The 14005-nt window shown below is 41.2% G+C and overlaps 1 protein-coding gene across 1 annotated transcript in view; it reads right to left on the minus strand.

Annotated features, from left to right (window-relative positions):
• Positions 1–9216, minus strand: part of LOC138966233 (uncharacterized) — a 19728-nt gene extending 10512 nt beyond the window's left edge. Inside the window, exon 1 of the mRNA XM_070338375.1 lies at positions 9015–9216. The gene's annotated coding sequence lies outside the window, so the exon portion shown is untranslated. The remainder of the gene's footprint in view (positions 1–9014) is intronic.
• Positions 9217–14005: the final 4789 nt, after the last annotated feature.

Below are 14005 nucleotides of genomic sequence, written 5' to 3' on the forward strand. Positions count from 1 at the left end.
ACAAGCTCTGCATAATCATTTTATGTCTACCTAGATGGCTATACTAGTCTTAACATGTGCAAGTAGCTGTCAACAATTGGCAAAGCTTTATGAATTTTACACAAATATGTTCTTTATTATATGTATTATGTGGAATTTATGTTGCAATTTTCCATCATCATCATCATCATCATCATCATCATCATCATCATCATCATCACTTGATCATCATCATCATCATCATCATCAACATCTTCATCATTTACACCATATAATCATTATTAGCATAAGTGTAAACGTTGGTATCGTGTGAATTTTACCGTCGATCACTTTACATGTGTAACCTCAATTAAAGGCACAGTAAGCCTCCCGTAAACCATCACAGATACGGTCAGGCTTTTACACACAGTACAAACACCCTTTCATTTAAACACTCACCGATTGAGAACATCCTAGGTGCCCTCCGTAAAGAGCGAACAATTTTCAAAGAATTTATTTTTGCGTGGTTTATCTTACCCCTGAGCCATCGTGAACCCGTGTGATCCAGTTTTCTTTTTTCACAATGTAGTCGTCAGTTAGTAATTTGAATGCGACTCGATGTGAGCTTATCTACAATAGCACGTTTTTATGCACGAAACAAACAGCTGTGGTTCACAAGAACTCTAGCGATGGCTTTTGACTGTTGAGAGGAACGGCGATATGCATAAACCGTCGTCTGCTACGACCCTTGCGTGACCCTGCTTCCGGGCTTTTCTTTTTTCAAACTTTCACCACTTCGAATTGTACTGATCTTGTCTTGATGAAAAAAGAATTCTTTTATGATTAAAGAATGTTTGTGTAACAAGCTGTCAATTTATTATTTAGATTTTAAAGTTAGGTCTAGCGCAAAAACGCACCACGGTCCAAAAACATTCTGATAATCATCGATCCACGGCTATCGCCAGTTTACATCGATAGAATGAGACCCGAAGGGAAGTAACTCATTTTTGACCTGAGTTCAGGATGGGTCCAAAAAGTGTTCGAGACAATCTGCAAAATTAATTCTTTAAAAATTGCTCGGTCTTTACGTAGGGCACCTAGGATGTTCCCGTTTGGTGAGCGTTCAAATGGAAGGGTGTTTGTACTGTGTGTAAAAGCCTGACAGTATCTGTGATGGTTTACGGGAGGCTTACTGTCCGGGCGTGATTTCCGGTATTGAATATTCATAACAGCCGTCCAGCACCAAAACGAGGCGCTGTTGTTGTAGAGGACCAAGTCCACGAAAATAAATTCTTTGAAAGCAGCCAGGATGTTCCCGTTCGGTGAGCGTTCAAATGGAAGTATGCTTGTACTGTATGTAGACGCTCGGGGAGCTCTGTGATGGTTTACGGAAGGCTTACTGTGCCTTTAACATGTTGCATGTTTCGCTTTCGATTTGTATGTTGCTTACTTTGTCATTTTGTTGTTTATGTTTATTTGCTTGTTTGCTTATTTGTCGATTGTTTGCTGGTTCGTTCGTTTACTTTGTTTATTTGTCATGTTGCTTTACTTGTTTATCATTTATTAGACATTTGTATTAGAAGTAAGGACCGGTTGTAAGAAAAGGCGTCGCCTTAAACCTCTATCCTTGAAAAATAAAGTTCCATCATCATCATCATCATCATCATCATCATCTCTCTCTCTCTCTCTCTCTCTCTCTCTCTCTCTCTCTCTCTCTCTCTCTCTCTCTCTCTCTCTCTCTCTCTCTCTCTCTTTGTGAACACACTAAGGCAGGAGAAACAACAAGGAACAAACTGACTAATCAGCTGATGAACCTACTTTCATTTCCTTCCTTCCTTCTTTCCTTCCTTCCCTTATTCATTCGTTCCATATAGTGTGTACAGACACCGTAACGCGGCACTCAGGCATGTAAACAGAACGATGCACTCCCTGCATTCCTGAACAGCTTGACAGTGCATCTACAAATCAAGGTAGTTTCATTTAGCAACAAACGAGAATGTAAATGAAAATTACAGCCCAAACAGAGACTGGGTGGCCGAGTGGTAACGCACTTGCGCTCGGAAGCGAGAGGTTGCGAGTTTGACCCTGGGTCAGGGCGTTAGCAATTTTCTCCCCCCTTTCCTAACCTAGGTGGTGGGTTCAAGTGCTAGTCTTTCGGATGAGACGAAAAACCGAGGTCCCTTCGTGTACACTACATTGGGGTGTGCACGTTAAAGATCCCACGATTGACAAAAGGGTCTTTCCTGGCAAAATTGTATGGGCATAGATAAAAATGTCCCCCAAAATACCCGTGTGACTTGGAATAATAGGCCGTGAAAAGTAGGATATGCGCCGAAATGGCTGCGATCTGCTGGCCGATGTGAATGCGTGATGTATTGTGTAAAATATTCCATCTCACACGGCATAAATAAATCCCTGCGCCTTGAATATGTGCGCGATATAAATTGCATAAAATAAAAATTAAAAAAATAAATAAATCCCTGCGCTTAGAACTGTACCCACGGAATACGCGCGATATAAGCCTCATATTAATTGATTGATTGAGATCCTCACCGTCATTCCACAAGTCAAAATAACAGCAGCAAATGAAAGAAAGAAATAAGAAATCAAGCAGGAATAAACGCACAAGAAACGCTGACAGATTAGCTAAAAATACATAAGTATAAATATTTCAAAGCAATCCTTTCCGACTGCAACGATCACCAATGGTAACTGCGCAGCAAAAGATGGCGGCAAAAGAGCCTCAAAGCACAATAAAGTCTGCAGCAGAAACACGTCGCCATAGTTACCAGGGCCCGATAAAACTGGATCCACTTTGCATCCTACAAATAATACCAAACGAGCAAACAGCGTGCTATAAATAGAGGAAGCGCGACTGGAAATGTGAAATAAGGAAAACCGAGTGACCGAACAACGATAGACAGTGTTAGTGGATCAAGTGGATCGACAAAGACACTGCACAAACAGGCATACTGAAAACGCTTCATAGCGATGACATCATGGAATTTTAGCGTAACTCGATTCTTGGCGATTTTGATGTTTTTGAGCTTTAGACGAAGTAAATCATTCCCCATGAAAAATATTCTCTTGAATACGATTGACAATGCTTGATTTAAAGGCACAGTAAGCCTCCCGTAAACCATCACAGATACTGTCAGGCAACACACGCAGTTCAAACACCCTTTCATTTAAACACTCACCGCTTGAGAACATGCCAGGAGCCCTCCGTAAAGAGCGAGCAATTTTCAAAGAGTTTATTTTTGCGTGGTTTATCTTACCCCTGAGCCATCGTGAACCCGTGTGGTCCCGTTTTCTTTTTTCACAATGTAGTCGTCAGTTTGTGATTTCAATGCGACTCACTGTAAGCTTATCTGCAATAACACGTTATTATGTACTTCTGAATCTAAACGCAACAAACGGCTGCGATTCACACGAACTCCAGCGATGGCCTTTGACTGTTCAGAGGAACTGGCGATAGGCATAACCGTCGTCTGCTACGAGAACCACGACCTTGCGTGACCCTGCTTCCGGGCTTTTCTTTTTTCAAACTTTCAAAATTTCGAATTGTAGACTACTGATCTCGTCTTGATGAAAAAAGAATTATTTTATGATTTAAGAATGTTTGTGTAACAGGCTGTCAATTTATTATTTAGATTTTAAAAGTTAGGTCTAGCGCCAAGACGCACCGTCCGATTGTCTGATCAGACAATCCTCAACATTTATTCTTTGAAAATTGCTCGCTCTTTACGTAGGGCACCTAGGATGTTCTCAAGCGGTGAGTGTTTAAACGAAAGGGTGTTTGGTTTAAACAAGATTTTATTAATGAAATACAGGGTGGCATGTATATACGATATAAACATTTGTGGCCACACAACAAGCTAAGCTTATATTAAGTGTGGTTATAAATATGTACATCTAGATAGGAATTGTTATTTCACGTGATGTCAAGGTCATATAATCACTTATACTCTTATGAGAACGCAAGAAAGTGATTTTGAAGTCTGGTACAAAAACCTGTGATCTTGATGTTTTTCCAACACATTTGCTGATTGAATGTTTGGACACAGTGTTACCTCACATTACCTCCGTCATGAATAGTTCAATTCTCTCTGGCACTTTCCCGTCTGTCATGAAACAAGCTCTTGTCAAACCCCTGATAAAGAAATCATCCCTCGACCGCAATGATTTAAAGAACTACAGACCAGTTTCGAACTTGTCGTTTCTTTCAAAGATCTTGGAAAGACTGGTCTTGCTGCAACTTAATGCCCACCTCTCATCAAACAATCTTCTCAGCAGCTTCCAATCGGCTTATAGACCTGCCCACAGCACTGAAACTGCTTTGTTGAAAATTGTGAACGACCTTCTGATGGCTCTCAATAACGGTAAAGTGTCTGTTCTCACGCTTCTCGATTTGTCCGCTGCGTTCGACACCATTGACCACTCAATTATGACAGCCCGCCTTGAGGCAACTTTTGGCATCACAGGTTCTGCACTGTCCTGGTTTGAATCCTATCTCTCGGATAGGATTCAAACAGTCGTGGTAAACGGCATCAGTTCAGAATCCACAGTCCTTCAGTTCGGTGTTCCTCAGGGATCCGTGTTGGGTCCAGTTCTTTTTGTTTTGTACATGAACCCCCTCTTTAACCTCGTCAAACAGTATCCTATCGATCACCACGCCTTTGCAGACGACAACCAGTTGTACAAAGACAGTGAGATTGATCAAATTGATACCACTGTGAGTGAAATGGAAGACTGTGTTGTTGCTGTAAAGGCGTGGATGACGGCTAACAAACTACAGCTAAACGACTCGAAAACTGAATCCATGCTTGTCAGGTCCCAGTACAGATCTTTCCCTGAAAATTCTTTGCCTTCTAGCATTCATGTATTCGATTTTAATGACAACTTTAATGAGCAAACTAATTAACTAATTTTTAAGCTTCCAAGCTGAAATGCAATCCCATAGTCTAGACTTTGTCGAGAAATTGCTTGATCAAAATTTCAATCTATTTGGTTGAAAAACGAGGGCGTGACAATGCGGCCTTGTTAACCCGTGATTTGTAAAAATGTAAAAATTGTTACAAATCACGGGGCGCGCCCCGCGATTTGTAGAAAACATTTTTACAAATCGCGGGGCGCGCCTCGCGATTTGTAACAATTTTTTACAAATCGCGGGGCGCGCCCCGTGATTTGTAAAAATTTTTACAAATCACGTTTTTGCGCCCGATATTTTCTTGTCATCTCCAACGTCAAGGGACAAAAACGAAATCCCTTGACTTTAGGGGTAGCGCGACTCTGTTAATTTTAAGATTTTTTTTGTTTGTTCATTACTAGGATGTCCCATCGTTGGGAAATTCCGGTCGCTTCCTCCCAGTGGAAAGCTAGCAGTGACAGAGTCGCACTACCCCAAAGGCAAGGGATCTATTAGTCCCGTTTCGCCGTTATCCCAATTCGCCCCCATCCCATTTTGGCGACATTTCTCAGGCCAAGTGTCATTTTACCACCATATCATGTACCATTAGCTCCACATCCCATTTTGGTGCAATCCCGTTTAGCCGTTAGCCCATTTCGCCCCCATCCCATTTTCGCGACATTTTTCAGGCCAAGTGTCATGTTACCACCATGTCATGTACCATTAGCTCCACATCCCATTTTGGCGCAATCCCGTTTCGCCGTTATCCCATTTTGCCCCAATCCCATTTTCGCGACATTTCACAGGCCAAAGTGTCATTTTACCACCGTGTCATACCATTAGCGCCACATTCCATTTTGTCGCCATGCCGTTTTGCCGTCATCCAATTTCGCCGCCATCCCTATTTCGCGACATTTTGGATTGTGGCAAAATTGGGATTTGGCGAAAACGGAATGTCTTCCTAGTTGAATAACGCAGTATAGTAGTATAGTGAGGCTTGGCAAGAAGAATAAATAAAAAATGGGATGGCGGCCAAATGGGATGGTGTCAAAATGGGATGTCGCGCAATTGTTATGACACGGTAGTAAAATGACGCTTGGCTTGTGAAATGTCGCGACAATGGGATGGGGGCGAAATGGAATGCGGTGAAACGGCATGGCGGCCACATGGGATATGGTGTCAAAATGGGATGTCGCGCTATTGTTATGACATGTTTGTAAAATGACGTTTGGCTTGTGAAATGTCGCGAAAATGGGATGGGGAAAAAAATGGGACGGCGGCAAAATAGGATTGCACCAAAATGGGATGTGGAACTAAAACCACCCCCACCACTCAGCGTAGAGGCTCTAAACAAGAAAAATAATGATAATAAAAGGCATGCATTACTTTGTGGAATGCGATATTTTTCCATTTTTACATTTTTACAAATCGCGGTTTTAGGTTCGACGTGATTTGTAAAATATTTTTACATTTTTACAAATCACGGGTTAACAGGCCTCAACATTCACTAACAGCCGGATATGACGTCATCAAAGATATTTATCGAAAAAATGAAAAAAACATCTGGGGATATCATACCCAGGAACTCACATGTGCAGTTTCATGAAGATCGGTCCAGTAGTTTTCTCGAAATCGTTATACACGCACACATATACACACACATACACCACCACACTCGTCTCGATTCCCCGTCTATGTTAAAACATTTAGTCAAAACTTGACTAAATGTAAAAAAAACCTTATATAATAACAAATACTCACTGAATACTTTATAATGCTGCAAAATGTCGGTTCGCACTAATGGCTGGCTGGGATTACTCCGTCTTTTTCTTATCATGCAAATTCACGATTATTTGTCCTTATACCCTGAATTAATAAGAATATTTGTTTAGGTCTTTCGGAAAAGTTACGTAATACGACACGCTTTTAGTTTACACGTTCACAAAAATCAACACAGATTCCGGTCAGCCTATTGGTCATAACTTCTGAAATGTTTAAAGCAATTCATTGAGAACATGATCAGATACGGCTCTTTCAGTGGAGGACCCCCTCAAAAATGGCCGCAAAACGTGCCTTTTTTTGCCTCTGAAACGGTTGACACCTACCGCCTTTGGCAAAATGCTACACAAAGACTAGAGAAGTAAGGTGCATCAAATAAATGATCTGAACAAAAAATTGAATGGCCTTTCCAATGGGAGTCAGAAGTGTTTGGTAAGTGCACATTCTGATTTTTTGCAAATTGTCAGGGGTGACCTTGTTTGACATGCTGTCACGGGATGCCTATACAAAGTACCACCGATCGAACAAATGATATGAACAGTGGACATAATGACCTTTTCCAGCATATAAAGTTGAACTAAAATGGATTGCGTTTTAACGCTTTTCGTAGCGTGCAAAAATTGTTGCAATAGTTTTTTGGCCAAGTTTAGTTCCAAGCGGTCTGAAAGTAATTATCCGTAAAACATAAACTGCTGCGAAAATTAAAATACTGAGTTAATACTCCCTAAACAAAAACTCCAATGGTGCTGCAACGTGCCTTGGCCTACCCTTGTTATGAGCGAGCTCTTTGGTTCGCGTTTAGGTTGTGGGCAGACTGTGGAAAAACACCCTTCAAAATACTCCTTTAATACTGCCTGCTGCCTGTTGTTCAAATTTGTTCTTCAAATCTAAAGGCACAGTGCAATTAAACACACCAGCAATTTAACTCAACGTCTTAAGATCATCTTGGCTTTTACATGGGATGAAACCATTCCTTCACTTTGACACATACCAACCATGAATAGGGGTTTTCTGTCCAGAGAGTACAGTTGTGATGAATTGATTTCTTTACAGGCATTCGTGGCATTCAGCGAAATTAATTCATTAAAAACGTCCCACTCAGCACAGACATTAGGCAGGGGCTCACATCCACGTCGGACATCGGACATACACGGATATTTTTTCCAAATGTCCTATACATTTTTTATGCAAGAGGACATTATGTCCTATTGTTTTTGTCACAAAGTGGTCATTGTCCGATTATGCTTTCATTTGATCCAGACATTGTCAGTACTGTCCAATTTACAGTAGTTTGTTTTGGTATTTTATCAATGTTTTGCGAAGCGATGTGTCTCTCCAAGCAAACGAAACTTGGGGAGACTTTATGTCCTTTTTATAGAGAAGAGCTTCCAAGAGTCTCTACTGTGAATGCTCCCTTCGCGGGTTTTTTCTCCGAAAAAGTAACACGAAAATTGGTGCCAGAAAAAAATGTCCTATTGATTTTTTTGTGTTTAGGACAAATGTCCTATCATTTTTGCATTGTCCAGGACATTTTGTCCTATGTGCCACCTCTCGTGGATGTGAGCCCCTACATTAGGTAGACTCTTGATTTTCGGTATGTGACAAAGTGTTTTATCGCGTGTAACAGCCCGACCAGAGCCTAGATAGTGAGCAGAACCGATTTCATGGGGAGATAATTATGTGCCTTTGCATGGAATCTAATCATAATGTCCTGATTTGCTTTTCAGGAACTTTCGGAGGCTCTTAAGTTGATTTGGTTGGCCAGCAAAAAGCGATCTGCATTTGAAATTAAACTTCATCAAAATGAAAACACAACTGTACCAGAAAATACTCCGTAAATATGTGGAAACATCTTTCCCTTACATTGATCTCTCTCTCTCTCTCTCTCTCTCTCTCTCTCTCTCTCTCTCTCTCTCTCTCTCTCTCTCTCTCTCTCTCTCTCTCTCTCCATGTTTATTATCCCATGGACAGAATGTAATAAAAGGCCCAACCTTTATCCTTGTAAAATAAAGTTCAGTCTCAGTCTCTCTCTCTCTCTCTTACACACACAGACACACACATACACTCATACACATACAAATGCTGCATGTCTCTCTCTCTCTCTCTTTGTTTTACACAAAATCTCTCTTTTTCTTAAATTTCTTGTTTTCTCTCTCTCTCTCTCTCTCTCTCACACACACACACACACACACAAACACACACACACATACACACACACACACACACACACACACATACACACACACACGCACGACATGCAAGCATACGGTCCTTTTCTCTTTTCCTCTTTGCCCCTACACAGCATTTTACCCATTGACTGATTGGAACAATAACTGAAATGACTGAAAAACAGATTCCAATAACTCACCTCTGACACATCATCACAGCTTATACACAATGGCAGCTTCTCTCCAGCGAAGAAACATCGCAGAATCCACATCCCTGCATTTTCACCCAAATCAGCAGGAGAATGAAATCTATGTGCGTTGCTTCTCAGTGGTGGCTGCTACCGCCATCGCCGCTTCTGTCGTGATTGTTGTTCAGTGCTGCCGCCGCTGATGGCTGTAAGTCTCAATGCCATCAACTTCCAGCGCTACCACACTGAACCTGGAACAGTCGCACAATCCTCCGTTTCTCTCACGCAAGCCAAGCTAGGGAGCTAGCCGCCAACTGGGCAATTAGGCGAGAGCGTATCTGAAACAGTTTTTTGTTTTGTTTTTAGTTATTACTGTATTTGTTCTTGTTCTTGTTGTTGATACTGTTGTTGTAGTACATGTAATACATAGTAGTAGTAGTAGTACATGTTGTTGTTGTTGTTGTTGTTGTTTCTTAGCTGAGTGAAAGTTGAATATGATGATGAGAATGATGTTTTACGCCCTAATGGCCGAGTCACTAAGGCATGTTATAACTGTTAGAGTTGAATGTGATCAATTGACATTGAACTATAGTCATCAGTGAATAGCCAACAAGACTGTAAGGCGTGCAGACCGCCACTTTGATGTTTCATCGAGACTACCTCCAAAGAGACTCTCGCCTTTTCTCGCCGCGAATGGTCGCTTGCAAAAACATAAAGGCCCTTGAGCGTTAAGAAACGGCCGTCAGCCTGCCTGTGTGCGTGTGTGAGTGTCTGCCTGGATCTGGTTCTGTCGATCGATAGAAATGCCTCGCCGATCAAAATGGTGGTCGGTGCTCTGTTTCAGTTTGGTAAAAATTATCTGAATGTTTTTTATTTCAGAAAAGAAACACAGATTTGTTTAATGTGGGAGTGCGTATGTGTGTGTTGGGGGAGGGAGTGGCTGTCTGTCTACATGCAGATCGTGACTGTCGGTCTATTTGTGAGACAGCAAAGGACAGCTACGCCCATGAGCCTGAGTTCCTTTACATGACTGTGTGTCTGTTGCTGCTTATTTTTTTTTTTTTTTTTTTTTCATTTTCATTACTTTATTGTCCCATCGCTGGGAAATTCGGGTCGCTTTCTCCCAGTGGAAAGCTAGCAGCAACGGAGTCGCGCTACCCAGGTGTCTGCGTGTTTAGGTGTATTCAGCCACCTGCACTTATGGCAGAATGACCAAGGTCTTTTACGTGCCATTGTGATGACACGGGGGTGGGACATGGCTTCCGTCTCTGGGTCTGCACATAAAGTTGACCCGTGTCCGTCCCGGCCCGAATTCGAACCTGCGACCTTTCGATCACAAGTCCAGTGCTCTACCAACTGAGCTACCGGGCCCCGCGAGAAGCACACACACACACACATACACACACACACACACACACACACACACACACGCACGCTCGCACCCACAACATTATATCAACCTAAATATCTTTGCAGTGGACGGATATACAATTAATAATGAGACAATGAAAGAAATCAGCTGAGTATGTGTTGATTAATTATTGTGAAACTGTGTTAAAGAAATAATAATAAACAAGTCGCGTTAAGCAAGATCAGTACGTCATCGTGGACACTGCTAAAGCCTCGTTAGCTTGTGTGAAAGGATGCAGTGTCTGCCTGTTTCTAAGTCAGGCATACTAATCTATGGTTGCTAGAAAAATGCGTTTCATCTTAATCTTTATCATTTGTGATTCCAAAAACATTATAAATATGCTATGTTTGGATTACAATCAAGCTCAGACAGTTAAAACGAATACAGAAAAGCGCGCTTTCCTGTTAAACGCTAGCGCTACTGCACTATACTGGCTTGTCAATTCCTTAAGTTTTTCACGTGAGAGTTTTAGCGATTTTTTTTTACCTCGGGGTACTGACGAAGCTATATCTTGTCTTGTATTGAAATTATTCATCATTGCATGTTTAAAGTCCATGAAGTTGTTCAGCTCCACTGATCGAGTTTCAATGGTCAGTCCTGATGTCACATGAAGCGGTGGAAACGACATTTTCGATATCTTGCGTTTTAAAAGAAACGTGTTCTTAAAACTTAGGTGAATGCTAATAGATATCCCAATCTTTACATAGACTTGCTATCTCATCAGCAAATGTGAAACTGATGCTTCTGAGTGCAGTTTCCCGTTACCACGTGTTGTGCGCATCAGTGACAAGTATAAAACTACATGTAACAATGATAAAAAATAATCATGTTATTGACTGCAATTGAGTGTTAGGCGGACATGCAGAGCATACAGTTAAGAAATTTAAAATAACAAGTTAACAATTTTTTTCGTCCAGTGATTAGACAGTGATGCTATGACATTTTTAGTGCAGGTATATCGGACACAAAGCCGGTGCTGGTGAAGTCCATGCGCAGCCATGCCGCAACATTTCACATTCCCTGATATGGATGAAATAGCGTGGGTGGCCCAGGAAAACATCCGGCGTGTATCTCTTCCCATGTACAACAGTCGGGGACAGCATTGTTTCTAGCACTTTTTCGCACAGGGGCACATCAACAAATCTTGACGGGGTCCTGATTTGACCTAAACGGACCGCTGGACCCTAAAAGCAACAGTTAACTAACTAACAAATCTTGACAGTACGTGTAGTACATCTACTGTACATGTAGTAGTTGACTGTTTGAAACAAACAACACATCTTTTCCATGGACAGCACTCATGGTACGTAGCAGTTGATTTTGTTTAGATTTTTGTTCAACATTTAGTCAAGTTTTGACAAAATGTTTTTGTTTAGACGGGGAATCGAGACCAGCTAGGGTGGTGGTGTATGTGTTTTTGTCTCTGTGTGTGTGTGTGTGTGTGTGTGTGTGTGTGTGTGTGTGCATGTGTGTGTGTGTGTGTGTGTGTGTGTGTAGAGCGATTCAGAGAAAACTACTGGACCGATCTTCATGAAACTTTACATGAGAGTCCCTACAAATGATATTCCCATATACTTTAACAAAAAATAAAAATTATAAATGTCTTTGATGACGTCATATCCGGCTGTTGTGAAAGTTGAGGCGGCACTGTCACACCCTCATATCTCGATCAAATTGATTGAAATTTTGGTCAAGCAATCTTTGACGAAGCCCGGACTTTGGGATTTCATTTCAGCTTGGAAGCTTAAAAATTAGTTCCCATTGGCCATTAAAAATATGAAAATTCGGATCAAAATTATTTTGTTTGTAATGTCATCTCATTCTTTATTATTTTCTGATTCCAAAAACACACAGATATGCTATGCTTGGATTAAAACAAGCTCAGAAAGTTAAATAGAATGCGAAACAAGTCGCGTAAGGCGAAATTACTACATTTAGACAAGCTGTGGAACTCACAGAATGAAACTGAACGCACTACATTTTTTTTTTTACAATGACCGTGGTTCGCCGCTCGTGCAAAATGCAGCGAAACTGACGAGCCTGTTTAGCGCGGTAGTGGTTTCGCTGTGCTGCATAGCACGCTTTTCCGTACGTCTCTTCGTTATAACTTTCTGAGCGTGTTTTTAATCCAAACATATCATATCTATATGTTTTTGGAATCAGGAACCGACAAGGAATAAGATGAAATTGTTTTTAAATCGATTTCGGAAATTTAAATTTGATCATAATTTCGTGGTCGTCGTCATCCGCCCCGTGATCGGGAGGTCGTGGGTTCGAACCCCGGCCGGGTCATACCTAAGACTTTAAAATTGGCAATCTAGTGGCTGCTCCGCCTGGCGTCTGGCATCATGGGGTTAGTGCTAGGACTGGTTGGTCCGGTGTCAGAATAATGTGACTGGGTGAGACATGAAGCCTGTGCTGCGACTTCTGTCTTGTGTGTGGCGCACGTTAAATGTCAAAGCAGAACCGCCCTGATATGGCCCTTCGTGGTCGGCTGGGCGTTAAGCAAACAAACAAACAAATAGATCGTTGTTTAGATTTTTATGGAAAAAGAGAGAAAAGAATAAACAAGTCGCGTAAGGCGAAATTAGGCTACTACATTTAGTCAAGCTGTCGAACTCACGGAATGAAACTGAACGCACTGTATTTTTTTTCACCAAGTCAGTACAGCTTTGTCAATCCCCGCGAGAAGGAAATCGCTCACCTCCCACGTGCAAAACGCAGTGATATGCACACGCCAGAATAGTGCGGTAGCGTATTGTGCTATTAAGCAGGAAAGCGCGCTTTTCTGTATTCGTGTTAACTTTCTGAGCTTGTTTTGAATACAACCTATCATATCTATATGTTTTTGGAATCAGGAAACGATAAAGAATAAGATGAAATCATTTTTGGATCGATTTCTCACATTTTAAGAGTAAACATGACAAATGTATATATTTTTAGATTCAGAATGTGATGAAGAATACGATGCAATCAATTTTAAATCTGTTTGCGAAAAATCAATTTTAATGACAACTTTAATGAGCAAACTCATTAAATAATTTGTAAGCCTCCAAGCTGAAATGCAATACCAAAGTCCGGGCGTCGTCGAAGACTACTTGACCAAAATGTCAACCAATTTGGTTGAAAAATGAGAGCGTGGCAGTGCCGCCTCAACTTTCACGAAAAGCCGGATATGACGTCATCAAAGACATTTATCAAAAAAATGAAAACAATATCTGGGGATATCATACCCAGGAACTCCCATGTAAAATTTCATGAAGATCGGTCTAGTAGTTTTCTCTAAATCGCTCTACAAACACACTCACACATACACTCGATTCCCCAAAACTTGACTAAATGTAAAAAGGCGAAATTACAACATTTTGTCAAGCTGTCGAACTAACAGAATGAAACTGAACTCACTGCATTTTTACAGCAAGAGCGTATACTCGTAGCATCGTCAGTCCACCGCTCGATGCAAAGGCAGTGAAATTGACAAGAAGAGCGGGGTAGTAGTTGCGCTGAGAAGGATACGACGCTTTTCTTTATCTCTACTCTTTTTAACTTTCTGAGCGTCTTTTTAATCCAAACATATCATATCTATATGTTT

Source organism: Littorina saxatilis, linkage group LG5, assembly GCF_037325665.1.
Source record: "Littorina saxatilis isolate snail1 linkage group LG5, US_GU_Lsax_2.0, whole genome shotgun sequence".
NCBI classification, from domain to species: Eukaryota; Metazoa; Mollusca; class Gastropoda; order Littorinimorpha; family Littorinidae; genus Littorina; species Littorina saxatilis.